We start from the raw sequence: 27,371 nt of genomic DNA, 5'->3' as shown, positions 1-27,371 counted from the left end.
GAGAATGAATTGGGTGGAGGGTGTCTTGAAAGAAAGAAAGAGAAAAACTAAAATGAGATAGACCAGCCGAAGCATTTGTGGGAGATGTGCCCATCTGCTCACTTGGCTTTTCTTCACTCAACACCCTTCCTGCAGTCTTTACGACTGCCTACTGCCCCTGCTCAGTTTTGTCCAAGTGGTTACCCAGTGGTGGGTACCCCGCCTTAGTCTCCAGCTGACCTGTTCTTCCCACGCACACAGAGCTGGGTGCCCCAATGATTACTGAGCAAGATTTGTCTTCTTTCCTTTTGACCTTTTTGTGGCTGACAACATAGAATCCAAAGGCTAAGCCATTTCTGGGTGAAAGAGGAAAATGACAAGGAATTCAACATTTCAGAGGAAGTATCACCAGAAAATTACAGCATGCTCAAGCAACAGAGCAAATAAAAATCCTCTGTACAATGTAGAAAAGTGCCTACAAGCCACACATACCTCATGATAAAATAAACAAACTTCAAACCAATATAAAATGTGAAAACAATATAAAATGTGAAAACACAGGGAAAGGTAGCCCCAGCCACTGTTTCTCCTAAGGTTATATTGTCATCTGCAGATCAGCTAATAACACTTATGAGAGGTAATCAGATTTTAGCTTTCCTATTCTTTTATTTTTGTCTTTGTTAGCAAAAGCAGTGTATCCATGGTACAGTTAGGCCTTCCTACCACCTCCCATACTTCTATTTCATCTGCACATCAATTTCCACATCTGGTCTTGGGCTAAAAACTTTCTTGCCAGTGTCCTGTCTGACATGCTTTTGTTGTTTGCTTAAAGTACAAGCCAGTGCTGTATCATTTGAAAAGACATTTTCATAGGTCAAGAGAAGAGACTGTCTTATATTTGCGCTCCTTTGTTCCAGTGGTCTCACATTTAGTGTCTCTAAATCTTGTCCTTCAGGAGCTTATCCCCCAAAATAAACGGAGTGGGAAAGGAAAGTTCACTTATGGAAGTCTCAGTTCTTTTTTAGAGCTTATTTAAATAATAATAATTATATACATCATCCTTAAGTCTCACTCTTAGATCAAACTACATATTCCATCTCCTTTCTATCCAGCAAGATATGGATATTAATACAAGAGGAATTACTTTACATGTGAGATCCTCCATGAGTAACTTCCAGTTTTTCAGCCCATGTGATAGCAGTACCACTTATTATATGCCAAATCTTGCAAATAGCAATGCATGGGATGTACATAGAGTGAACTCAGACACCAGGAGAAGACTTCACTAATTAATTACACCTGTTCTTGTATCTGGTCAACAGCTGAAAGACACCAGAATGCAGTCAAAGAAGAAAAAGAAAAGATAAAAATAAATAATTAGAAAAGCCTTGAAAGGAAATAACAAAACATCATCATCCTTCTCTATTTCTTTTTCTTTTATTTCATCTGAAAGCAAGCCTGTAAAGAGTCCATCTCCCTAGTACAAAAGAATCAGATGCTTTTCTTCTGTCTAGTGATCAGAAAGATTTTTGAGTATGGGACATAAAACCAACAAAGAAATCTAAGCCTTAATGTTCCTGGGTACTGCATGCCTTTTGATGATCTCAAGGAGAAGAAAAGTTCATAAATTCCTCCTCGAGAATGAAGGCATCAATAGATTTTATATTTAAAAACAGGTTTATACCAAATATTCCAGGAAAGCTGGATGTTTTCAGTGAGACACAATGCTGGCCTGTGGCCTGAGACACACAGGGCGTGTGGCTCTGCCACAAACAACAATTTGTGACCTTGCAAAAAGGCAACACGAAGATACCAGCGGCCCATACTGTGAATTCTCTCCCTGGCTTGTCTTTCGAACGAACCTATTAAATGCTTTAATGGCAACAAATGTTAAGACTGTACAGGAAAGTTTGTCCTCAGTTATAATCATTAGTATATAGTTGAAAACGAGGGCAGAATTTTGCATGACTTCTCTGCATTTGACTGATGCCAACTGTTTAAGTATACACTAACATATCCTGAGGAGGGGAAGGAGAAAGGAATTGATGAGATTTCCAGTAACCTCTGTAGATCTTCCATACAGGAATGCAGTTGGACAATCTTGTAACAGAAAAGCTCCACAAAGAAACTGAAAATAATGTTAAACTCCAAAGTTAAATTATACTAGAATAAAAATAAAACTTTATTATTATTATTATTATTATTATGAACTCAAAGTGGCATGGATGAAATAAAAAAATATATTTCATACACATCCTTCTCCCTGCTCCCTCTGCCCCTGTTTTCTAGGTCATAGCAGGTGACTTAGTAACTGAACTGAAGCAAATCCTACCCAGCTCGCTGCTGTATATGCAGTTCCTGCCATCACCTCTGCTGCCTGACAGTCTGTTCCCCCCTCCTGTCAGGAGATGCTGCCCAAGCAACAGGTTCCCAGCTTTGTGTTGCAACATCCTTTAGTCTCACCACCCCTGGGCACTAGATTTTTAACACCTCTCTTACTTTTAACAGATCACCACAGAAGAGCAACCTATTCCCTTTTTGCAGGTAAATCCATTTCTCCTAGCTATTGCCCTACGGGACAGAAATCTTAATTGTGAGCAAAGGAGGTAAAGAACATCCCGACACATCCCTCCTTTCCTTAGTAGCACTGGAAGTGACAGATGCTGAAATAGCAGTAACTGTCCCATTTGTCACCAGAACATCTGCACAGTTCCTCAGGGCACCAGCCCTGAAAGAAAGAGCCCTCTCATGAAAGAGCACAGTGGAAGATGTTTCCACAAGGCTCCTTTGGCAGAATTTGTAGCTAGGAGGCCCCACTGGAGAACAAACACAATTTGTCCCATACATTTCTTGTTCATACTCATTTGGCTATCTACAAAGACGGAGGTGAGACCTCCTTTAGTTTTAGCTGCTTTGACTTAGACTGTTTTCTGGGGAATTTGTTTGGTACAGGCGAGAAGAGTGCAAGGCCCGTTCTCTGCCCACCCTGCCCTGTCTCCCTGTGCTTTCCCCAGTATATCCCCTGCTGTCTTTATCTTTTTCACTGTGTTCAAGACCCCGAATCCCTGCAGTCACCTGCAGATTCTAAGGGAAAAAAAGGAGCCTCCCACAAACACAACCAGCTTCCTTTGCCCACAAAGAAGGTGGCTGGTCATATTTAATACACATCTCAGGGGGTACATCATGCCCTCTTACACTTCTATTTATAAAGTCCTTCCATAGGGCCCAGAGGATTACATAAAACAAGAGGAATCACTGTTAAAAATAACTACTAGTATTATTAAATAATAAAGCTTTCTGATTAAAATTATCAGCACAACAGGATATGCAAAGTTACCTAGAGAGAAGATGAGTTATTGCCATCATAAGTGGAAGCCCTCAGTATACAATAGGATTCATTGTGTCTCTTTCCTACTTAGGCTCCACATTCTCCATGCAGCCATTTCTAAGCAAACAAAAAAAGAACAGTCACAGGGGAAAATTATCAGCAGACTAAAAATGTCAGAACAATGGCACAAGAGTACCAGTTCTGCAGAAAAATAAATACATAAATAATTACACTTTATTATAACTGTGATAATAAATAAACTTCCAATTAGTCAGAAATTATTTTATAGTTAAAGCTTGTTAAACTAGTTTAGTTCAAAACTTCACAAATTTAAATCATTTTATGGAGAAAAAAATGCTTAAAGACAAATACCATGGAAACAAAAGTCAGAGTGCTATTACTGAGGGCCAGACTCTTTCAGATTAAACAGCATCCTGTTTTACCAAAAATCAGGCAAAATACCTTTTAATCAAAACAGATAATGCTCCACAATAGCAATTGTCAGGTACTTCCTTCGGTGAACAGGAGAAAAATTGCACAAAGTCCTGAGCACACAACTTTCTCTGCAATGTTGCTCTCATCCATGGGAAAGAAAGTCACAAAAGCAGACAAATGGGAGTAAAAAGTGAATAGAAAAGTGGAGCAAAAAATTAAAAGCTCATGTTTGCCACCTGGCTAATACCAAATGTAATAAATTGTCACTAGCCCCACATTCAAGGCAACCACTATGGGATTTGCTTTGTTTTATGGAATGAGGCCATGAAGTACTCTAAGACTATGTGATCTCAGGACTTCCCAATGGCTATTTAACTTGAAGAGTGAGACGCATTGAATGCTGTTGCAAATGAAGTTGTTCTGTCCTCTTCCCTGATGCACCGGGCTTATAATTTAATATGATTTATTAATACTGCACCTAAAACTGAACATTACCTCTCCATCACAGAGACCCATGTTCCTAAAAAAGTCCCTGCCAGATGCCACTTCACTCCCCACAGTCCCTCAAAACCAGGAAAGCCGTCTGGGAACTGCAATGCACCAGAGAGACTTGCATCACCTGCAGTCACCAACTGCAGGATTAGTCTCCAGAAAAGGACAGTGTCTAGTCAGTAGGGAGCAGACCTAGAAGAACTAGCCCATGCTCATCAAGTAAATCTGCAAGTACCTCTAACACCTCTGCTACTTGATCAGGCTTTCAAGCTCTTTCTCCCCAACAGAAGAGTGAGAAAAGAAAAATTTTGCCCAGCTACCGCTTTGTGGAGGCAGGAGAGGTGAACACGGCCCTGCTCCACTGGCCTAAATTCACGTGCAGTCAAGCACTAAAAAGGAACAGGCTACAAAATCCTGTACTCCACCAAATGGGATCATCAGACAGAAAAACAGGGGGGGGAAAGAGCTTTTAAACATACTACCTTTTCCCCCAAAGTATACAGGTTTGTATTAAAGCAGGTCTACCAATCCAGGCAACAGGCAGGCTACAGTTGAAAAGCAGTATCAAGCCTGACACCTTGACTAAAAAACAGTTGTGTTTAGGGACTAGTTTGTCAAGGAAAAAGCTGGTAACTAAGTCTTCTAAACCCTGAAAGAAAGATTTCAGATGTAAAAGATTATTTTTTTTCCTGAGATATATAGTCAAAAAAATTGTACTTATAGTAGAAAACATCTTCCAATTTCAGATCCACAATGATTCTTGGGTCCATAATTATTCTAAGATCCTTTCAGGCTGGACACTCGCAGAGTAGAAAGGACTGGATTTAATTAGTGTTGATGTAACACCTCAGTTATTAAAGGATCCAGCAGTTGACCTCCGCTACGTGGTTACTGCTGTTTCTTGACAGTTATGGATTAACTGCAGCACACAGAATTTTGCCCTCAGTCTCGTACATGGATTTTAGACCCCCACAAGGTCTAAAGTGGGGGCAGTTTCAATGGCTGAAGCTCTGCAATAATCCATCAAGTAGCACACATCCATCAGGTACATACTATTGCTCATCTCCAATAAAATAAATCTGCTTTCAAACAAGCATTTTCTTTTTTTGCATGTATCAGTCACGCAGTTATACACACAAAAGGAAATATGAGGGTAATAGCAAGCCTTGGAAGATCAAACAGTAATGTATTTTACAGTAACCTCCAGAAGAGATAAGCTTTTGATGGAACAAAGAAACAGCCTGGGGTATTTATAAAAGCTACAAGTCAAGTCATGATTGTCCCCCTCCTACAAGCTTGGAGTCAAGTTTATTAGCTGAAGGTTAGAAATTTAAAGTTGCTAAGAGAAGTATGTTATCATGACCCTCAAGGCAACCAGAAGTCAGATGCACAGAAGTTTTTGAAAATCTTATTGGCTGTTTAGCTTCAAGTGAATTTCAAGCTTCCTCTTTGACAGACGGTACAAGTAGGTCAGGATAAAACACCATTGTCCATTAGTGGAAAGCAGCTAGTAGTCTGCAATCACTTCAGTAGGATTAGCGTCCTCAGCATTTTTTTTCCCTTTTTTTTTTTTTCTCTTAAATAATAGCTACACAGACAACTATTAGTTGTTTCAGTCTTTATGTGAATGGGCATATAAACTAAACAGACCAGTTGACCCAAACCTTTCAGTAGCCCTTAAGAAAACCAGCTCAGTAACAGTAAGGAACAGCTTGTGTTTCACTGGGATGTGGGGGAAAAACATACACAACTTTCCACACATTAGCAAATGCTCTGTAAGAAATCAGATTTTCCTTCCTTCCGCAATTTTCCCAGCAGACAACCAAATCTATTTTAGAAATTACTCTGCTTTGGTGTATCAGCAGGCACACCTTTCAGATGGGTTCCATTCCTCCCGTTTTTAATGACTCATTAGCAAAATGCATTCCTACACATCAGCTCGTCCCTATGGCCAATAAGCCAAAACATAAATGTTAAGGTTGGTCATATTTACATGTCACCACTTATGCTAATAGCAATCCCAGCACCATACTCTGTAAGCAAAGTTATCGATCATCTTGAATATGATTAAGCAATAAAGCGAGCAAACAGCTCACAAGGTGATCTCCCCTACTTCTCAGTCAATTAATGTTGTATTGTACTCCATCTGTTTGGAGAAATGTTTCATATTGAGTATCCCTTCCCTCCCCTTAATGCAGAAAGAAGTAAACATGAATTGCACTATTTTATCATTATTCTTGATAGCACAGACATGCACCTCCAGCAAGCTGCAGTTCCCCGAGTGTGTGCTTTCCCAGATGTAGTCCAGATGCCTCCTAAATGCATATGGCAGGAAATTCTTTGCAATCTTTTCTGTTTCCCGTATATTATTGGTTTATAATTGCTGCTATCCATCATAATTTTTTTTTTTAGCTACTGACTACTGCCCTGCTTTGCAGGTGTGTAGATGAAACACAGGCCTAGCAAATGAGCTGGTTTTACATCTATCTTGGTGGGGAGCGGTACAGCTAGTCTTTAATGTCAGCTTAAAGGAAGCCTTATTGGCAAAATCAAACATAACAAAGATGACCATAGAATTGCACAGAGTCCAGAAGAGAAACACATCCAGAAGAGAATAAGGCTGTTTTCATGATAATTGACTTTAACTGTTTTCTGTCTGGAATTGTGCTAACCCAAAGCTCAAGCGCAGTGCCTGGTAGGGAATAATGGCATAGTACAATGCTACTCCACCTCAGGGACATGCTTCCTACTTCTAAGAGGGCTCATGTATCAGTAGTGCAATGCAAAGATTTCATTTTCGCTCCCAGCAGCAGTCTGTCTGTGTCAACATGGTGCTGTGCTCTGACTAATTACCCCGCTTTCAGAACTGACTCAAGGTTTCTTAGCAAATACAGGAAAATTGTATTTGCCCCAAGGGCGCAAGGCTGCGTTCTTACAGCTGCAGGGGGCAAGGGTAGAAGAGAGAAAGAACAGAGAATAGAGTCCTGTAGTGTACAGGGCCAGGACAGCACAGTCCTGAATGTAATGTCCTGGAGAGCAAGGCTGGAGATGGTGGATGTAAAGATTACTGATGAGCCTACCATAGCCTCTGAAAACAAGGATGCCTTCTGAGTTTGCTGTTCCCAGCTGAACAGCACTCTAAGCAATGTCTAATTAGCATCGAGCCCTTCCCATTTCCCCCTTAGTGACTATTCTGACTGTAGCTTTTAGTATTGGCTTCTTGCTTTGTCTTGTAGTGCACAGTACAGATACAGTGTGAAAGTTAGAATATGCAGTGTGATCAGCCTTGAGGTACTGGTTCCTTGGGTTATCCTCTGACCTGCACAATTACTCAGCTCTGCAGAGTTTTGCCCTGAAATAGTAGCATCAGAGCATTTCTTGTACTTAGGATATGGAAAGCGTTTCTCAGATAATTATACAGTGGTCTTCTCTGAAGCATTTCACAAGACATCTCACTATCAAAACTTGTAACTCTGGATTGAGGGGCAGTTTACCCAGTGTTAAGTGATCAGAAAAGGGATGAAAGTCTCATCAGGCCATTCTAGAGTTCTCAGTAACTCATACTGCTAAGCATAAAAGGCCAGCCCCAATCAAAGCATAACAGTGAAATATTTGAAAAATAAATAACAGGAATAAACAATAAAACATCCATCCATCTCTGCCATTTGATTTTGCATGAAATCTTAAACCAGGTTCAACAGACAGCACTGGCTTCTCTCTTTGAGAAAAAGAACAGATATAAAGGCTTGAAGAATTTATGCTGCTTTTCCCAATCATTTAACTCTAAAGTTCAGTACCATATTGACTTATAATTTTGTCAGTGTAACCCTTACACATCCTTCTCAGTCTACAGATTGGAAAAAACTGTGTGAGGTCCTGAGACCATTATTAACTTTGCCAGGATATTTAATCTTTCATAACGAGAGAGGTTTGCATGATTAGTGAAGATGTACAGTTTATTAATCAGAGCACCTCTGAAGTCTTTTTTTTTTTCCCCATCAGATCAGTGAGGACAACCAGTTGGCATTGATTTTTTCTAATTCACTTCGGCTGTTTTACAGACATTTTTCAGAAGTCACAGGAAGTGTCACAATGTCAGGGTTTTTAGTTTGTTAGTTTTTTCTTTTAAGCTGGAAAGGAGTCTGAGAGTTTTTGAAATAAAGGTCTACACTTTCTACTTAGAATTGAACCTAGTATTAAGATCTGTATCAAAACAAACCACCTTCACTAAAGTATCTAATGTCTGATCTCTACTACACTTCCATAATTCAACTCACACACCAACCTGCAGAACCATTTGTTTACCATTCTTGTTCAGAACCAAGACCATACATTTGTTGATTGCCACCTTCAACTTCCTAGATGAAATGATCAAAAACAACTATACATCCAGACAGTGAGAAAACTTTAATGAAATAGTTCCATTTGTGCCTTTTTTTTTTTTTTGACATAGATCCTTTGGAAGACAATCAATCCAGTAAAATTGCAGTAGACCGAAATATCATCTCACCTTGTGGAAAAACAAGCTCAGAAAACTTCACTGAGTCTTTAATAGATACATTTAATAGCATAGTCACTCCCCTAGGACTGAGTATGTGGATGTGTGTACTGGTGCACAAAAGTAGTACTAGTCTAGTTTCACAAAGTTCTTACCGTACAGATAATAAGTTCGCAGAACAGGGATAAGCAGAATTTTTAGTAGTATATTTCAAAACCCATAATTTTAGAAGAGAATTTTCATAGTAGGGTTTGAATTTATTGCTCCTTTTATATTCACCCTTAAAGTCTGCTTTAGAAATGTGGACCTTTACAGCTTCACTGTGTACTAGGACAATACCTGCAGGAAATAGGCCTCTATGAATTCATTGTCACATGTTTATGTTTTTAATGATATTGATTGGTTTGAACAATCATATAGCATGGCTTCAGAAAGATCATTTACTCTGGCAAAATACAATGCTCATAAATTATAAAGAGAAATAAATGTACATTGATTGCAAATCTTAATGTATTGTGGATGCCTCGTGTTACAGTGAATTTCTTTCACTTTGATTTAATACAGTAACATTCATTCTTTTGGGATCAAATAGTAAGAATGAATTATATCCTGCACCCATCTCATAGCAAAAGATAATGAAGCCATACAGCAGTCAACTCACCAGCATCCAGCCCTTGTCCTTGCTGTTTTATACTGTCACACAGGAGAGGCTGCATGATGGCAGTCCAAGACAAGAGTCCAGCCCTCTTCTCTTCCCTAGTGGTGGTCCCTGTTATAATAACATCAATAAGAAAAAACAGTGTAAGCAAGGAGAATCTCTGGCTATAGTTTTACATGCACTCTAAGGCAGCACTGCCCTCCCAAAAAGCAGTCCTGCACAACAGCTGCTTCTTCCTGTCCTTCACCACCTCATTTCTCATCCCAGCAAGAATATTTGTACAGCACCATGGCAAAATGGGCTGGGTAACAGATGCAGAATAAAAATTGACCAGTCAAAAATAGCAGTTAGTTTTAACACAGATAGCTTTTACTAGGAAGTTCCAGCTAAGAACACATAATGTATGAAATGACAGTCTTAGTATTCTCCTAGCCAACACTTATAAAGAAGACATAGACAATTCTTTACAAGCATTTCTCTTGAGCTAAGGCTTTCTAGAAAGAACCATGTAGGTAAGGAATGGGAAGAAAGAAAGAAAAAAGTGGTCCTGGTGCCCTGTGCAGAATCTGAGCAATCTCCCTAAAGCTGTATGGAAGAGATCACTTGCAGCCCCCTGCTCTGAGGATGCCGCATGTCACGACCTGAGGAGCTTACACTGTCTAATTTAAGGTAACTGATCCCAGTGGCAGAGTTCAGAGCTTAAATTCCCTAAACTGTTGATTAAACCTCCAAAGATACTTCAGGGGACATGAATACATATGCACCTCAAAGAAGCTCTGGAGATTCAGCACCTATGTAGGACAGGTACAGTCATAACTCAGGTCCCAACTACGAGCTGGGAGGAACTTGCACAGACATTCATATGAGTGTTAACATGTACAGGACAGAGAAAATATATGGCCTGAAAAAACACCTCGGTCAGTCCCAGAAGAAAAGCCAGCTTCTCTAGAGAATGATTTAAAGTTTCAGTAGATTTGTCTGTCCTGTCACGTTGGTTTCTCCTATAAGCTTCCTTCAAGCCTTCTCATAAAAGCCATTCCTGTCTTTCTCCTTTCCTTAGCTGCTGTATAACATTCTCCTGCAAAGGTCAGCTCATTGTAACATTTACCAGCCTAGTTGTGAATGCCTTTGTCTTTTGACCACTTTAATCCTGGTATCCTCCCTCTCTCTTTCCTCCTTACAGCACTGTGGAACTGTTTATTATAATAATCTAAATTTAATTGGTTCTGCTGCTTGCTTGCCCAATCCCCCATCTATCAGCTGACACATTCTTTAATTCAGCTGCACATTCTCTCATCATTCATCAGGCCATTTACACATCCTTCTATCTGTTCTCACGTTCTCTCTCTCTCTTCTTCTTGCTCTCTGTTCTGTCACCCTTCTCATTTTTGCAGAGCTCTCCTGCCAGTCTCCTGGGTGCTCTGCAGCCCTGGTTCTCCCAAAGCATCAAACAGTGTGTCATTGTATACCAGCCTGCACTCGAAATTACCACGAAACATTTCACAGCTAATCATACCTGTAAGTTCAAGTATGTTTTCTACATTCAGAGGTCCTGATTCTGATTTCATTCACATCACAGTAAATTAAGGCAATGCCAGTGGGGATACACAGGTGTAAAATTAGTTTAAGTAAGATGAAAAAGAACTCTATTTTCTACCAATAACATCAGTATTAAAGGGCTAAAAAGGAAGTTGGATAAGTCAAAATCCAGCAACTGATCTTTTGAGAATGAAAGGCCCTGGAAAATTGGAGGATCGTTGTTTTCTTAGCAGAAGTGTCATAAAGAAACACTCCCTGAGCTCATATTATGTAGTCCCAGAGACTGTAATACAATGGGATATGTCTCGCTGAGTACGAAAGACATGAGAAAAACATATTAAAAATTTGTACAAAATCCAGTACAAATACAGTTCACTCCCCAGGGACCCCTCTCAAGGTTCACACACAAGCACCCTAACTAATGGAACTAACAGGCAGAAACAGTGCTTGCAACAAATGTGCAAAGCCATAGAAACAATGGAAAAACAAACGCAGACAACTTCAGATATGTGCACGGGACTTGCTCTGTTAGCAGCCATACAAGGCAAGAAAAGGTAAGGCAAATTAGCTTTAAGGCAGGTGGGGAGAAGAGCTCTTGGAGCTGATTTGATGGACAAGGCATCCACAAGATCTAATAGACCAGATGAAGCTTTAACTCGGACCAAAGGAGTCAATGAATGAAATGGTCCAATCCAACAGTCCTCAGCATAGAGATGGTCGTTGGAGAAAGAAAGATCTTGTAAGGGGCAACTAGAGATGTAGCAGAAATGCAAGAAAAGAACAGTCAGGCGATATGGCACAAATGGGACTGATGGCAAATGGAAATCCAAGGAGAAGAACACAGTACCTGCACCCATGGGGTAACAACAGGCAGAAGGAGGACTGAGACATGGGAAGCACAACACAGTCTTAGCCTAAGAATGACCGAAGGACAACACAAGAGAGAGTCTGAGAATTCATTTAGTTCCGATTAACAAATTTAGAAAAGAAGACCAAAAGATATCTTATTTGTCAAACAAGCAACAAACATAGAAAATACCACACGGTCAGGGGAAGGAGAAAAAAAAAAAAAAAGAGAGAGAGAGAGAGATCTAGAGGGAATGTTAACACTACACAGTCACTTATCATCAGGTTAAGACAAGAGTATGGTAAATGGACATTGCAGATCAAATTCCAAACACTGACCACAACATCGTGCAGAGGTTCTCTTTCAAAGAGAATGGAGGAAAAAAAAAAAAAAAAGGAAAGAAAGAAAGAAAGAAATTACAGTGGTTAATCCATATAAAGAATAGCAAAAAGAAATGAACAAATACAAGGAAAACTGAATGAGCAAAATCAAGACTTCTGACAGACTCAAAGACCTGCCAGAAAATGCTCAAGGAGCCAGCCATTATCACAGAAGAAGAAATAGCATGATTTTGCTTCCACAAATAGCTACCACATCTTGGAGAGCTTGAAATGCATTGAAGTGAAACCCAATGGAGGCCAATGAGAGAGGAAGAGAGGGCAACAGAGGTTATTTGAACCCAGAAATAGGAGTCTTAACTGAGAAGCAGTCATGTTGAGGAAATGTTTTGGAGGTAATGGAATGCAGATTTAAAGATCACCGAAGCAGTAAGGGGCAAATGAGTTCAAAGAGACCTCATTGACTCTGCCATTCATTCTTGACCTCTGAAGTACTTGCAGTTCATGATGAAAGCAGTGACACTAACTTTACCATAGCCTTGTTAATTAACTAATTATCTAAGGCCACAATCATAATGAGCGCTACACAAACAGTATTCAGAACATATTGTCATTTACCAGATCGAGTTACAGTCAAGGAAAACTATTTTTTGTGGTTTATTTTCTCCCTTTCAGATTACTGCAGAACTATGATGATGTGTTAATGGGTTAAAAGTACCCTTGGCAAGTTGGTACAAGGCTCAGCTTTCACTGATAATCAGCAGTTCCAATGGCCCATAATGACGCTTCAGATTCAGTTTTGAGGGGCTGAGCGCCTTTCCTCTCTCCAGAGCATTCATCTGGTTTTGATCTTGTTGCCTTTCCAGAGGAGATTACCAGTGGTTCCTAAGGAAGGGGGAGAAGGGGGCTAAGGGTGTCGTTTACATTTCTGGGGGGTACTGTTCTGGACTGAATGTTCTGGAAGCATGGATTTGTCTAATGCACTTCAACATCTGAACAAAAGAGATGTTGGCTCCTTGAGCTTTTGCCCAGAGTAGCTGTAGATGCCCCATCCCTGGAGGTGTTCAAGGCTAGGCTGGATGGGGCCCTGGCAAACCTCATCTAGTGGGTGGCACCCCTGCCTATGGCAGGGGGTTGGAACTGGCTGGTCTTTAAGGTCCCTTCCAACCCAAGCCCTTCTATGATTCTATGAGGTGTCTAGATTTTAAGTTAACCATAACCACACAGCAAAGAAAAAATAATAATAATAATAATAACCCCCTGTGTACCAGCAAATACCTCTGTTCAGTGTGCATGAGGGTTTAAGAAAACAAACCTGAAGCTGGTTAATGAATAGTAGATATAGAAATACTAAAAATATTACAAATTGCATCAGTTACCGTTAACTTTTACTGTGAAAAGCTCAGTTATGTTCTGATTAACCTATGCAATAACCAGGAATAGAAGTTTTGCAACGACAGTGACGGGCATAACTATAGCTACGAACTGGCTTCTAAAGAAGAAAGGAGTGGAGTTACTCAGACCCATCCCTCCAGTGCAGCTGAGCCCTACCATGCTGCCAGGCCAAAGCAGGACAAGGCCTGTGGGGTGGGAGGCGCTTCTCCACCAGCACTCTGCCAGCTCCGCTGCACCACACACACAGCACCACAGCCACGTAGCTGAGGCTGTCCTTCTGTATCCAGCAGTCAGAGGCACAGCGCACAGCTGGAAAGGTTATGTTCAAATAGGCAGCAAACACCTGCATGCTGAAAGAAATTTGGGGGGGGGGGGAGCGTGTGTACATCAAAAACAAACAAAAAACCTACCACCTTTCTGAGGGACCCAGGGGACTGCTAGAGGAGCTTTTGCACTTCACGAAACCATTGAAATGAGTTAAACTAAACATAGCAGCAAGAATTTACTTGCAACACCACATGGTGGGTGGGACTGTTCAAAAAAATATATAAAAATCCTATAAGTCCTTTATTTATATTCTGTGTTGGACACTATGAATTTTGTTTATTTAAAAAGTTAAGTATCCCAGCCTATGTTGTAACAGAATTTGTTTGTGTGTTATTAGCCTGAAGTCTTTGTTTTGCTTTGGGAAGAGGAGTTTACAAGAGAAGGATCTGGCACTTTTCTCCTAAAGCTCTCGCCAACTTGGGATCCTGTCACTCCCCTTTATAACGCTAACAGACGCCTGCAAGCCCACTCCACAAAGTCTATGGTATTTCATTTTTTTGCTGATATTCTATAAATGATGTCTCATTAAAAATGCTCTTTTGTGCTATATTTCATGGCAGAGGCTAAAGGGGAGACAGTTTTCTGGAATTATGTTTGAAAACCAGTCTCAGATTTCTATTGCTTCATGTGACAGATAGAATAACAGAGATGAAAGGACGCCTTGGAAGATTTGACTAATGAGAACATGAAATGTAGTTAGCTTTTGGAAATACCTTAAAGCAGCAATTCAATATATCACCCTGTGCTCTTTCCTAGTTATACACACACATTTTATATAGGATTTACTACTGTAGTCCCTCAGCATATCAAGTATGTCATTTCCACAGCATTTTTTTAAGGTACACCTGTTTATTTACGCATGCCCACCTTGGACATGGAAGTGCTCCCAATGTGGAGTCTGACCAGTCCTTCTGAAAAGTCAACAATTATTCAGGGTGTGTTAAGCATTGCTTGCATCTCTCTTCAAGAGACCTGGGTGCTTCCTGGGACACATAGCAAATACAAAACAATGCTAGAAATAAAACTTCAACAGATTTAACGAGAGGCTGGTGTTTTAAGCCCCTGTTTCCTATCATCTTCCCTGACCAATGACTGAAATCAGGCAGTGACGGAAAGAGCTTCAAAGTGGTCTCAGGAGATAATTCGCAAGCTATCATTCTGCTGTCACTCTGCATAGCTAAGCAGGCACATCAGCAACATAAATCTATCCAGATCGTAGGCTCTGTTTAGCAAATAACTTGTTTGAGGCAACTCATATTGCCTTGGGAAGAAGGAACAACAATAACAACAACAAAAAAAAAAGCGTGGATATTTTTTTAGCTAACTTTTCAGTGGATGATCAGAATCATTTGATCACCTACAAGTTCTCAATGCAGCATTTAAAAATATATATTTATGTTATTTAACTCACATTAGGCTAGAACTACTCAACTGAGATCCTTTATTTAAATCTTAAGTGGTGCACGTACTGTTCAGTGCATCTGACAACTTTAATTTTCAGTGGCATCTAACAAACTTATTTTTTGTTGTTCTTCAGAAGATGGCTGGTATTCCCTGGAAGTTAGACTTCTTGAAAGAGCTAAAATATCTTGGCCAGTCAAAATCTTTTGCTTTCTACATTCCTCATCCAAGAACACTAACATTAAAATTCACATCTCTCCTCATACGGGCCACCGCTTACATGACTATCAGCATGGCAAATAAAACAGAGTGTTTGACAGAGTACACTTCTGAAAAGAAACAAAGCTTTCATCAGTTTTTCTCACACTACTGGTAGAGACTTTTAGTGGAATAGGAAAAAAATATTTCCAAGATGTGAACTTCAGAAAAATCAGCAAAAACATGGACTGTTTGAAGGGAAGAACAAGCTTCTCACTTTATTTCTTTGCTCTTCTACCTGACTTCTAGAATACATCTCATAGTGTGATCATGCTGTTACACTACTAAAAGGGTGCAAGTCACACGCTTCTTTCATTTCTGAAGGGCAGTACTACACGTCTACACTGTATGACCATGATCAGACACTCTTTCACAACTGGACACCTCTGCTGTAACATCAAATCCTTGCCACACCAATTGAAAACATAAAGACAAAATTATTTTTTAAAGTACCAAGCAGACAGACTGTGATGGAGCATGGTAACAATGTGGATATAATACACCACCAGCTGGTCTATAAGAATGTTTTTTTCATTTATTCTGTTGTGAAATTTGTATTTTTGTGACTCAACTTCCTTTTCAGACTCAGGACTGCATGTCGTTTGTGCTGAATTTCCAGCTGCCACCGCTCAAACAAAGGCTGTTGCATGTGAGAGTTTGGAATTAAACGTGTAGAATGCAGTGAACGGTTATAATACATCTCTTACGATGAGAATAAAAACATAAATAAGGAAATTAAAAATCCCACATCTAAAGTAAAAATAGCAGTCACCACCACAGAGACTGTATGAGGCAAAATGAGAACTACATTTCAGCAAAACTGCACATACTCCTGTAGCCAGACAAGAAAAACCTTCTTCTTCGCTCAGTGGGATAATAAAGTTTATAGCTTTACCTCTTATTTTTAGATAGTTCTTTGAATGCATAGCTTCTGGCTTCCGTAATTTCTTTTGTATGTTTTTTTTTTTTTTTTTCCAAAAAAGAGCTGAACAGACATAAATCAGTCCAAGCTGTGGAGGTCTTAAAAAATGTAACAGTTAAAACTGTAACATTCATAAATATTTTTATTATTCTTTCTAGGCTTGTGGAATGGCTTGACATTCATGTCTTAACTTGGCACAATAACCAGCATAATTTTGGAAGCAAGCAAGCACACTAACACCATCTCATTTCAGGCTGTATAAGCAAGTAGAAGAGCCTATGTACAGTCCTCATGTGGAACAAGTGCTGTTAGTGCCATAAAGTGTGGGTGACATAAAGCAGAAAAGGAATTTCTTACTCTTTCTTTTTTTTTATATGGATGAATCACAATTGTTAAAGACTGACATGTTGCTGACAGACACTTACTGCACACCTAAATGCAATCTGGTTGCTGCTTCGAAAGAGTACAGGCAAAGCTGGGGAACCTTGCTGAGTGAGTGCTAATGAGCCTCTGGAAGAGACAGCATCACAGTTCTCCATATGAGTCGGCTGATGATCTTTAGTTCCACCTATCAAAGAAATGAAAATGGGTCAGTACAAGTACAGGAACTGTGATCCATATCAAGAGTCAAACAAGAGCAGGGAGAATGGCAAGTTTTCTTGAGATCTACATTATACAGCATTATAATCAATGGGTTTGTGTTCAGCTGTGAATGAAGATCAGAGTCACAGCAATTTTGAAGTCAAAGACATTCTCAGAAAACTGCTGCAAAGACCCACCAGAAAATTTCAGTGAGCAGAGCAAAATATTTGTTTCCTTGATGCCATCTTTTCCAACGGACACACACAAGCATAGGGATGAGTTTGATACCACAGACAGTGAGTCTCTCAGCCATGCATTCTATTAAACGTTAAACTTCAGATATATTACAGGCTCATGCTACAAAAATGCATCTAATTTTAGTTTTTCAGGTAAGACAATTACCTTTTTATTGTTTCTAAACTAAACATCTCTCTAATTTAATAAAGTTCATTTGGTTTAAATGAATGCCCTGCACTTTTGGGAAAGATCTGAAAGAATTAATAGCTGTTTTGCAGGAATCTCAAAAAATATTCTGCATGGGGTCCTTTGGGACTGTTGCACAGCAAAGACTGGGAAAAAAAAAAAAAAAGCACAAAAGAAAAGTCCATGAGGAGCTATACTCAAGCTCACACATGATGCAAGGTGTGTTGGCTATTTCAGGAGACAGGGAGGGCAAAGATCAGCTCTAGGAAACAGAGCTAGAATTAACTGGAGAAAAAAATCCCAAAACTACATATAACATTTGGAGAAGCAACTGAAACAATTGCCAAGTACAATAATGTAGAAATTGTACATGATACATATCATGCCATCAGCTATCCCTTTAAATCAAAAGATTTGAAGATCTGGGTCTGGATTTGATTGTAGCTACAATTCATGAGCCAAGTCAGGGCTAGAGTTTAGATTCAATCCAATAATACCAACTTCAGTTATTTCCATGACACCTCAGCACCAAAGAACAGAAGTTTTGAGATTATCTGTTCTTTTTAAATTACTCAATTCAGCACAGAAGACTTCCTTGATTTAGAACTAGTGTGGATTCCTCTAAAATTAACGTTTACTATCATAAAAAATAATTGTAAATGCCAATAAGGAGGCATAAAACACTTGTGACTATCCCAAGAATGTTTTTGCAATATAATATTGATTATATTAAGGCTCCTATGACACAAATGGTGTTAGTATTAAAAAAAGACATTCTATAAAAGAATGATATAGAACCAGAAGAAATCAGATTATGGCTCCCACTCTTTGCTGCATTTGCAATTCATGCCAGATATGTTCGCTGTCAAGCTGTCATTTTATATTAGAAGTTCATTTTCTTGCTATCGATTCTCTCTGCTTTTTCTCATTCTTCAGCTGCCAGGATTTGGGAAGAGCAATAACAACAAACTATAACAAAGAAATTGAAGCCCCAAATAAATTTTGCAAACATTTGTTTCACAGCCATCAGCTAGGCTGACTCTACAACCTTATGCAAATTGTCATTAAAACTGCCATGCATTTGAATAATGAGCCACTGTTTAAAAAGACGAGCAGAAAGGCACCTTGCTTTCATGTTGTAGAGGAAGGTTAAATTAAATAAAGGTACTTTACTGTGTGTGCCTATATAACATAGCAGTTGCCATTCAGAGCACATCTTGCTTGTGAAAACAAAATCAGGCAAGGATAGAAATACGGCCCACAAATCAGGTGTTAGATTTCAGGAAGGAATTAATGAAATACACCAGACTGTTACATAAACAGATCCTATGTTCATTAACAGGCTCTGTAAGTTTGGATAGTCATGAAAGTTAAGTGAAACAGCTATACATACAATATTTTATCTACCTTTTCAAATACATCCTTTCACTAAGATTTGCTGTCTTTGCATTTCTCCAAGCTGTTTTCTGCTGCAACATAACATTAGGAAAAGCAGAACCCAGAATGCTTAAGCCCTGAGCGTAAGATCTTTCTGGCCAGCAGTGATGGGACACCCTCTCCTGGAGAAAAAGACACACTTTCCCTGCTCCTTCAGTCTGAGAATAGGAAACGTGATATTCCTGGTGTATGGAGCCAAACAGCCACAACAAATCTTGACATAATGAAAATAGTTTGGCATTTTTCCCCTTGATACACGAGATTCTTCTGACAAAAACAGTTAGATACACTAGTCTTCAGAAAATCACTCATTCACATTGAGAGAGAGAGAGAATGAGGGGCAGAGGTGGAGAGAGGGAGGGAAAGAGAAGTTAGGCTATATTAGAATTACTACAGTAGAAGGCTCTCTAGATCGGTCATGAAATGAATAGACTCAAAGTGAGATTTTCCACAAGAGAGATCCCACTGGTTGTCCAACTCCCTGCATTTTGAACTAGGTCACTTGGAACCTTACAGCATCACCTGTCAGCTGGTTAGCTCCCCAAGCTAAAGAATAAAATAGCTCAGACAGAAATACATGTACAGGGTCATTCCACTTGGCTAAGTCTGAGTCCTAGGCATTTCCTCTTCTCACTTCTTTAAGATGACATGAGTACAAGCATTTATGGATTATGATCATCTCGTTGATACTTTCATATTTTTGGGAAGCCATATGTAAAATTTATAGAAGTTTCCAAATCTCAAAGCGATGGATGCAAGAAGCAACCTGAAAATAATAATTAATATGCTGCTGCCCTGTGGATGAATTACCTTTTAAAAGAAGACAAATAGAGCAGGGATTTGTGGTGCCAATAACCAGCCCTGTGTACGACAGAATGTAAGAGCCTGACTGATTACACCATTCAGAAATGAAATAAACCTATAGCAGCAGGCTCCCAGGTGAGCAGCCTGGCCTCCAACATGGCACACTTCCATTGGCAGCAAGATCTTACAGTACTGTGGAGCAAACGCCTACGGAATTCGTCGTGTGCGCTGAGATGGCTACCTGGGACATTGTATGCAGAAAGACAGATGGCTCTCAGGGAAGTTTCTCACCTGGACACTGCTGATTTGTATCTTAATTAGATGTCACCATGAAAAAAAAAAAAAAAGAATGGAAGGAAGGAGAAGAGTCACAGCTCAGAGTGGTTGCTGACGTGAATTTAATTTGACATTAGCAATATACTTCTCTCATTTGGAGAACTTCTTACTGCAGCCTTCCTGTGCTATGACATGTTTTTAATAAAGGTACCTCAGTTTGCAGCCCAGTGTACAAACAGTCAGCAGAGGTACCGAGCAGGAGCACACTGCCCAGACTGTCTGACCAAAGGGGGGTGATTCCTCACGACTTGAGGAGTGTTCTGTCACCGTTTACCTCAAGGCAGGAATGAACAGCAAGGGCATGTCACTGCAGCTCCTAAGCAGTCCTTGTAGCCCTCATGAAGCCTGCAGAGAAAATTTCTAAGTTTCATTAAACACAAAGATTCTCACTGCCCAAGGCAAACTGGGAAATGTTCCCTCTCTCAGGTTATTTGAGCATTCAGTAGCAGCATGCAGGCTGAACCTGTCATTTCCCGCTGAGTAGCATCTTGGGGTGTCTGTAGTGCTACTCAAATCAGTTACTGTCCCTCACCACAATGCACACAATGGTTTCTTCTAGAAGGAACAGACACTGAATCTAAGGAAAGAGTGAAAGTTACATGAATGTATAACCTACATTCAAGTTCTGATTAAATTCAGCAGTTGTCTTCCAGTCGCTTCAAACAGTTCTACATTCAGTTGTAGCTTGGGGTTTATGAAAGAAGTTCTCAGCGTTTCCATGGCCTAAGCTACGAATGAATGGTTGGGGCTACAAACAGTCAGAACAGAGCTTAATGAGCTGATCCTGGTGGCGTGAGGCTCAGCGAGGTGGGATGCAAGTTAAATACAACCACCTCAGAGATGGATGGTCCTGTACTGCGCAGTTTGTAGGTGCAGACTGGCATTAGGGAAGCAGCTGAGGTTCTGGTGAAGAACAGCAGCCAAGACTTCTTCCTGTGACTGACCAAAGCACTTTGACTGTCTAATTTTGGTGAAAGGGCCATCTCTCACCAAGTAAACACACTGGCATTATGGCAGCAGAATCTAATCTCACTTGGTAGCCTCGTGACTAAAAATACAAATACTTTTAAAGGTGATCATAAGCAGGGAACTCAAATTATCATCCTGACCATCTGTGATTGCATTAATGGAGAAGAACCAACACAGCAAACCACTATCAGACGAGGGCAATAGCACAATTCCTGAGTTAGATGCAAGAAGTTACTGCAGTCTGTAACATTACCCATCCAGTACTACAGCCAAAAATCAGGCTACAGATGTCGGAAGCCCTGTACACTGCTGCATTAAGGGTAGTGTTCAACTCGTAAATCATCATCCACAGAACAGTGAAGACTTATTTAAAAAGAAAGCAATCCAAATCTCTTAAATCTTCTGCGCCATAAATCATAAACTGGCTCTGTGAAAAAAAATTCCTCATAAAAACCTGAAGAGTGTCAGCAGCTCACCACGCAGAGCAGCCCTCTTACATCACGACCTACAGAGAGATACTGGGTAATGTCTGCATTTACAAAAATACCCGCTGTGTACACTACAGAGGGATGGCACACACTTGACATCACCCAGCTGCAGATTACCTGTTTTTTGCTGCCTTTTCTCAATACAGATGATTAAAACCCTTTTATTCAAGGTAACGGTACAGTGGGAACACAATCTTTCAGATCTCATGCGCATCTGATCAGTCTAGCAAACAGAAATAAAAAATCACTCCTACATGATTAGAACTGAGATTCTAGTTCACTTACTATGTGATTGAATTATTGATGATGATCTTTTCTAAGAAGAGTTGACCTAAGTTCCTGGACACTGGTCTGATATCCTTTTCAGATGTACAGTGTATTTATATTCTAAGCTTTACCAAAACACACAAGTAACCATAAGGATTTAGCATCCCCCAAAAATTAACTCATTAACCACAATGACGAAAAGTCACCCCTCAAATAGTGCCTCATTTCTGCTGACTATTTTTTGCTGAAGAATCTTGAAGGGGCTTTGAAAAATGCACCAAAACATTGCATAAGCTATATACACGATTTTACCTTTTACCTGTCTGATGAACTCCAGCACCTGTTTGACACTGAGCAGCGTAACTGCATGGCAGGCTACAGCTCGAAGCAGAACAGCTTTTTATATTAAAACTGCAGGTGGACTTCAGAGCTAATGTAATTACAGAGTCTGGAATTTCATCAGAACACCGGGGTTAAAATTCTTTTCCCTACTTGTTGTAAGAGTCTGTAGAACTTGAATTAATACAGGCTTTCCCTTTAGCCACTCTTCGTTTCAATTGACATTTCTTCACTCATCTGGCAATTTCAGTGGGCAGTAAGGTCACAGAGGAATTTTATTCCCAGTTTGAGCTTCCCGACAGACACTGCATGTTGGAATAAGCTCGGGGCTTTTAACCGAGGTGCAGGTGAGCCTTTTCAAAGGTCTGTTCACAGTTGTGAAGGGGCCCTGCTCATTTACCTACCTTGTTAGCGGCCACCAGGTGGATAGCATGTATCATTTCTTAATGCAAATACCCTGCTGGTGTTTCCACAAAGATTCATTTGAAACTGCCTCTTCTCTTGACACCAAGGAAGCAGAGTCTCATGCCAAAAAGTTTGTTCTTTTGGAACTTACCTGCCCACACTCTGCAGAGCAGATCAGCAATCTGACAGTATGGGCACAAATCTGGAAATTGCACTGCCTTTATGGATAAATGTCCATTGATGGAGAACAAGAAAAAAACAAGTAGCTCTGGAATTTAAGAAACTTGCTATCTATGTTTCTTTTTTTTTTTTTTTTTTTTCAATCTCATCTCTGATCAATTCAATTCCAGTGCCTTTAGAACATGCTCTAACTTTCCCTACAGATGAAACAATCTCTTTCCTCCACCTGGTCACATATTTTCCAAGAATTCATAGAAACTTAGAGACTTCGACCTTCCTGTCAAATGTTGATGAAATCAAGCCAGATTCAGAAGACACCAAGAGGAGATCGCTCCCCAGACTATTGCAGAGTATGATTCCAAAAATTTCACTTCTGCGTTAAAATACTACCAATAGACCAGATTCAGTCAAGCACCAGATTAAAGTAAAAAAAAATTATGTTCTTTTCTTCCACCTAGCCAATAAACAGGTGATTTGTGGAGCTGGTCTGCAAGGGTAACAGCAGCACATTGGCATTTAACCAGGCTGAGGAAAACTCTTCAGTAGGAAAGACAGCTGCTGAAAGTGTTTGATAAAAGGCACCTAACTCCCCTCTGCTGGCAAATTCATTTTCCTTTCCTAGCATCTCAAGAAGGTAACAAGCAGTATCTCTGTCTAGCTTTGTGCAGATAAACTACACACCTCCCGGGAGTTCTGAGGGGAGCTGAAAAGATGAAAGCTGCAGCAGCTTGAAATTTTAGATCAATATTTAACAGGACAGACTGTAACCTCCTCTTGCAGGGAAGTGTTTTCATTACAGAAACTACTTTCCCTACAGGAAACTTTGCTGGAAAAATGCATAAAGAAACTTCGAAAATTCACATTTAGGAGGGCTTCAGCAAAGAGAGCGGTACATGCAGAGCAAAGTGCACTTTGATTCAAGCATGAATCTGCTTTGACAGATTTAGGAACTTGATATAAAGCTTTTTTTTTTTTTCCCCCCACTGTATACATATTTATGAGAATTCCCTACAAAAAAAAAAAAAATCATATTTATATACAGAGCCATATACAAACATGTATGAACTCACAAAGGTAGCATTTGGATTCTGGGAAAATCAAATTTGCAACCAGTTTAAATAAGAAATTCAAAATAACAATTTCTGAAAATGGTGGATCAGAAATGCAATAAGTCATACTAAATTCTGTGTCTGGAAAAGAAGACCCTACGCATAGGCCAATATTTTGAAATTACCTGAGCTGTCAGTGATTTAACAGAAAAATATTTCTACTTCTTTAGAAAGGGAGAAAACAGAGAGAAAAAAAGTAATGAAAGGTAGCAGGTTGAGACAGCATGGATTTTTTTTTTCCCCTGAGGAGGTTTTTGGCAGGAACCCTGGAAAGAAATCTACATTTGCACACTCCTGTGGGAACTGAGAGAAACCCCTGCCCTGCCACATTCTGTGGCTTGTTTTGATAGATGGAAAGCCATCATATAGCTGTACATGACCTGAAGACTTTGAAGAAGTGCACAACTTCCGAATTCCCAAGTAGTTTGCCAGGAAACTACCACAAATACATCAGCAGTATTTTATGCAGTGAATCTTCAGAACATATTTTCAGAGAATCAAAGAAAAAGGAAAGGATGAAAGAGAGATATAGGAGATAAATTGGTGATTTATCTCCTAGTTGCAAAACAAAATCAACTGATGCTGCCAGGGACATATTTTATTTGTATCCCTGTTCCTGAAGACACTGAAGGTCTGTGACTTCACCATCCCCATCCCACCAATCCATTCCCCCACTTTGCTAGGCTTTCTCCTGCAATTTTTTTTCTTAAATGCCCAATTTCAGTCTTATTTTGTTTTTATTATTTGTTAGGACAATTATGTCTTGTCCTAACCATAAGGAAAAGATTATTTCCTTCATTTTCAGGGTTACCATTTTTTGCATTTGTTTAAATCCTTCTCCCCTGACTCTGAAGTCTATCTCACTCCAGGTTGTTCAATCATATTTTTGAGCCTTCCCATTGTTTTTGAGGTTGCAACTCCAAAACTGAATGTACCACTTGAGATAATATCTTAGCAATGCTGATAAAAGTGAAAGGATTACTCCACACGTTTCATAGCCGATACCTTTTCTTTAGTATACCATCCTTTCCTCCCTCATGAGTCTCTCCTGCAGTCCACAGGACTATAATATTTCTTGGCTCCGGTTCCCTTTCACAGAATCATTGAATGGTTTGGGTTGGAAGGGACCTTGAAGATCATCTATTCATCTAGTAAGCCAGTCATCCTAAGCACAGAATTTGGCAAAACAGCAGGAGCTATCCTGTTATACCACACCTCAAAAAGGAACACACTTTGAGCAGAAAATCTTGAGGGGAAGGCTATAAGAGAGTTTCTGGACTCCTCCATATTAATGAAATTCACCAAAAGACCAATGGCCTAGACTTTTTATTTAAACAATATTTGGGGGGTCAGATTCTGTTTCAACTGCCTTGTTTCATCAGTTTGAAAATATTCTCTTGACATGGAAAGTGGAATAATCACATAGAAATCAAAGGACAAGTATTTATTCATTAGCTGCCCACTTACCTTGAGCAGTTACTGAGGACTGTTTGTTGTTTTTATTGCTAAATATTTACATTTTGTTTTAATTGGTATAACCTCCATAACACTTACTCTTTAAATTATCCATAGAGTCACTTCTAATAAATGTAGATAGGAAAGAAATCTTCAAAGATTACACCAGTTATTTTGATTACTTCTTTTAACACCGCTTCATATTGATAAAATAATACATTGAAATGTGCTCGAGAGCTTGAGGAGTGAAGAGAAATTTTGACTGTTTCCATGGTAAATTGAAAGCTTAAGAGAATTAGGATAAAGTTATGGTTTCATCCTACCTATATTCATCATCTAAAAGCACAGAGGAGTAGGAAAACCTGACCTGGATTCTGTACTGATGAAACAGATGTAATTTTAAAAAGAAACTAAAGCAACAGTACATCTCCCATTCCAGAGCAGTAAGTAAATGACTCATATTGCACTTAGAGCTGAAAGTATTCACAACAAACCATTTATTAACGAAGCCCACCACTGCATTTGTGGATCGAAACATCCACAAATTAACCACAAACCAACTTCTTTTTTAAATTTCAAGTGTAACATCCAGAAGTATTCAAATGGATTTCATGACACATTTCAGTTTTGAGCTTTCACATAAAGCATTCCCTGCATCTGCTGTTTCCAGTTCCCATATTTGACATTTCATATCTCTCATTTCATTCACATGCTAACGGTAATATTTCTGTTCCCAAAGACCTCCACACAGCTACCAAAGTACCTTCATGATCGCCAAAGTCAGATGAAATATATATCCACATTTATAAGGAAACGTAAATTTTTACGGAAGCTGATGACATTCCATCACAGTGTGACAGTGCTGGTTTATGCTCTCTACAGATACATTAGAAAAATTCTCAGCTGATCAAAAATCAGTGGGGGTGCAACATCAACACTGGACATGAACTCAACTTGCATCCAGATTTTTTGGAGGAAGCAAAAAGGCTGATTGGGGTGGCAGTCACGTCATAAATAAGAAATATCTTCTGGGGAGATCTCTCTTCTCTGGGATAAGAGATGCTCTCCAGGAGAAAAAATAAAAAAATAAATAATAAATCATACTTTTTACCATAAATTGTAGCTGCTTAGGTGCTAAGATTTTGTTTATGCTCAGTGAGCAAACAAACACACCAACTCCCTTTGTGAATCCTCAGTTTTGTTACTTTCACAACTTAAATGCTGCCAACTTTGTAATGTACTCCATTAAGACATTCTTTTACTATGTGTTTGACACATGAAAATTAAAGCCTGGTTGATTGTAGCTTTTTTTTTTTTTTTTTTTTTTTTCCCCAATTTTGCTCTTTGACAAGACTGTGTCAATCTCTGCAGGGTTACAGTGATGCTGGAAGCCCTGGCAGAGGGGTGGGTGGGCCTGGACCCCATCAGCCTACCCGGCAGCCCATTGGGGTCTTGCAGTCCAGCCCAAGGCCAGCTTCTACTTCACTCTCTCAAATGTTGGCAGCTCCCCACGTGCCCTGCAGCTCCTCCATTCAGGTGACTGTCACCCCATGGCCATTGGAAATGGTGCCGTGGGGTGGGGCTTACGCCAGCGGTATTCAGGCACCAGAGGCCCCTCACAGCACAGGCCCCGTGCTGCCCCTGAGGGAAACCATGGGCCTAATAGCTGAAAGTTTACAAAAATTAAGGGTGACAAGCAGTCAGTCCTTCATGGAGAGGGAAGTTTCAATCCTATCCCATGGTTTCACAGAAATAGCAGGACACAGAGGTATTGCAACAACCATTAACTCCCGTTCCCTGCCAGTCAGAACTCCCGTGCACTGCCAGAAGCACCACAGAGGCACAATAAGCCCTTGCAATTAACGAGCCCTGTCTATCTGCGTGTATTTAAGCTAGCTGCCTTCCTCCTTACAACAACCACTTCAGCATGAACGTCTGGCTGGTTCCATTCCCCTATTAAATGCAAAATATTTTTATCGCTCTTCTGCAAGCTGATGCATTTTAATGTTCTTCCTTACCAAAAACCCAATTACCACATGGCAGACGGAAGGAGAAGTTGTTAATTAACAGGTAAAACTTTCCATAAACCTACTTAACTGTGGGTTAGCGTCTAAAGTGTTGGGAACACAGCTGAGAGCACAGTAATTGCTGACAAGTGTC

The 27,371-nt window shown here is 39.8% G+C and overlaps 1 long non-coding RNA gene across 3 annotated transcripts in view; it reads right to left on the bottom strand.

Annotated features, from left to right (window-relative positions):
- Window positions 1-22,413, bottom strand: part of LOC137861298 (uncharacterized) — a 77,716-nt gene extending 55,303 nt beyond the window's left edge. The window contains exons 1-4 of one of the 3 annotated variants that reach the window (XR_011099531.1): window positions 22,036-22,413; window positions 20,274-20,344; window positions 16,843-16,985; window positions 9,394-9,501 (exon numbers count right to left, since the gene is read on the bottom strand). This is a non-coding gene — a long non-coding RNA (uncharacterized lncRNA). The remainder of the gene's footprint in view (window positions 1-9,393; window positions 9,502-16,842; window positions 16,986-20,273; window positions 20,345-22,035) is intronic. The other 2 variants (XR_011099532.1, XR_011099533.1) reach the window with 2 other exon arrangements.
- Between the last annotated feature and the right edge of the window lie 4,958 nt (window positions 22,414-27,371).

Source organism: Anas acuta, chromosome 9, assembly GCF_963932015.1.
Source record: "Anas acuta chromosome 9, bAnaAcu1.1, whole genome shotgun sequence".
NCBI lineage: Eukaryota > Metazoa > Chordata > Aves > Anseriformes > Anatidae > Anas > Anas acuta.
This window is presented reverse-complemented; position numbering and strand designations above follow the sequence as displayed.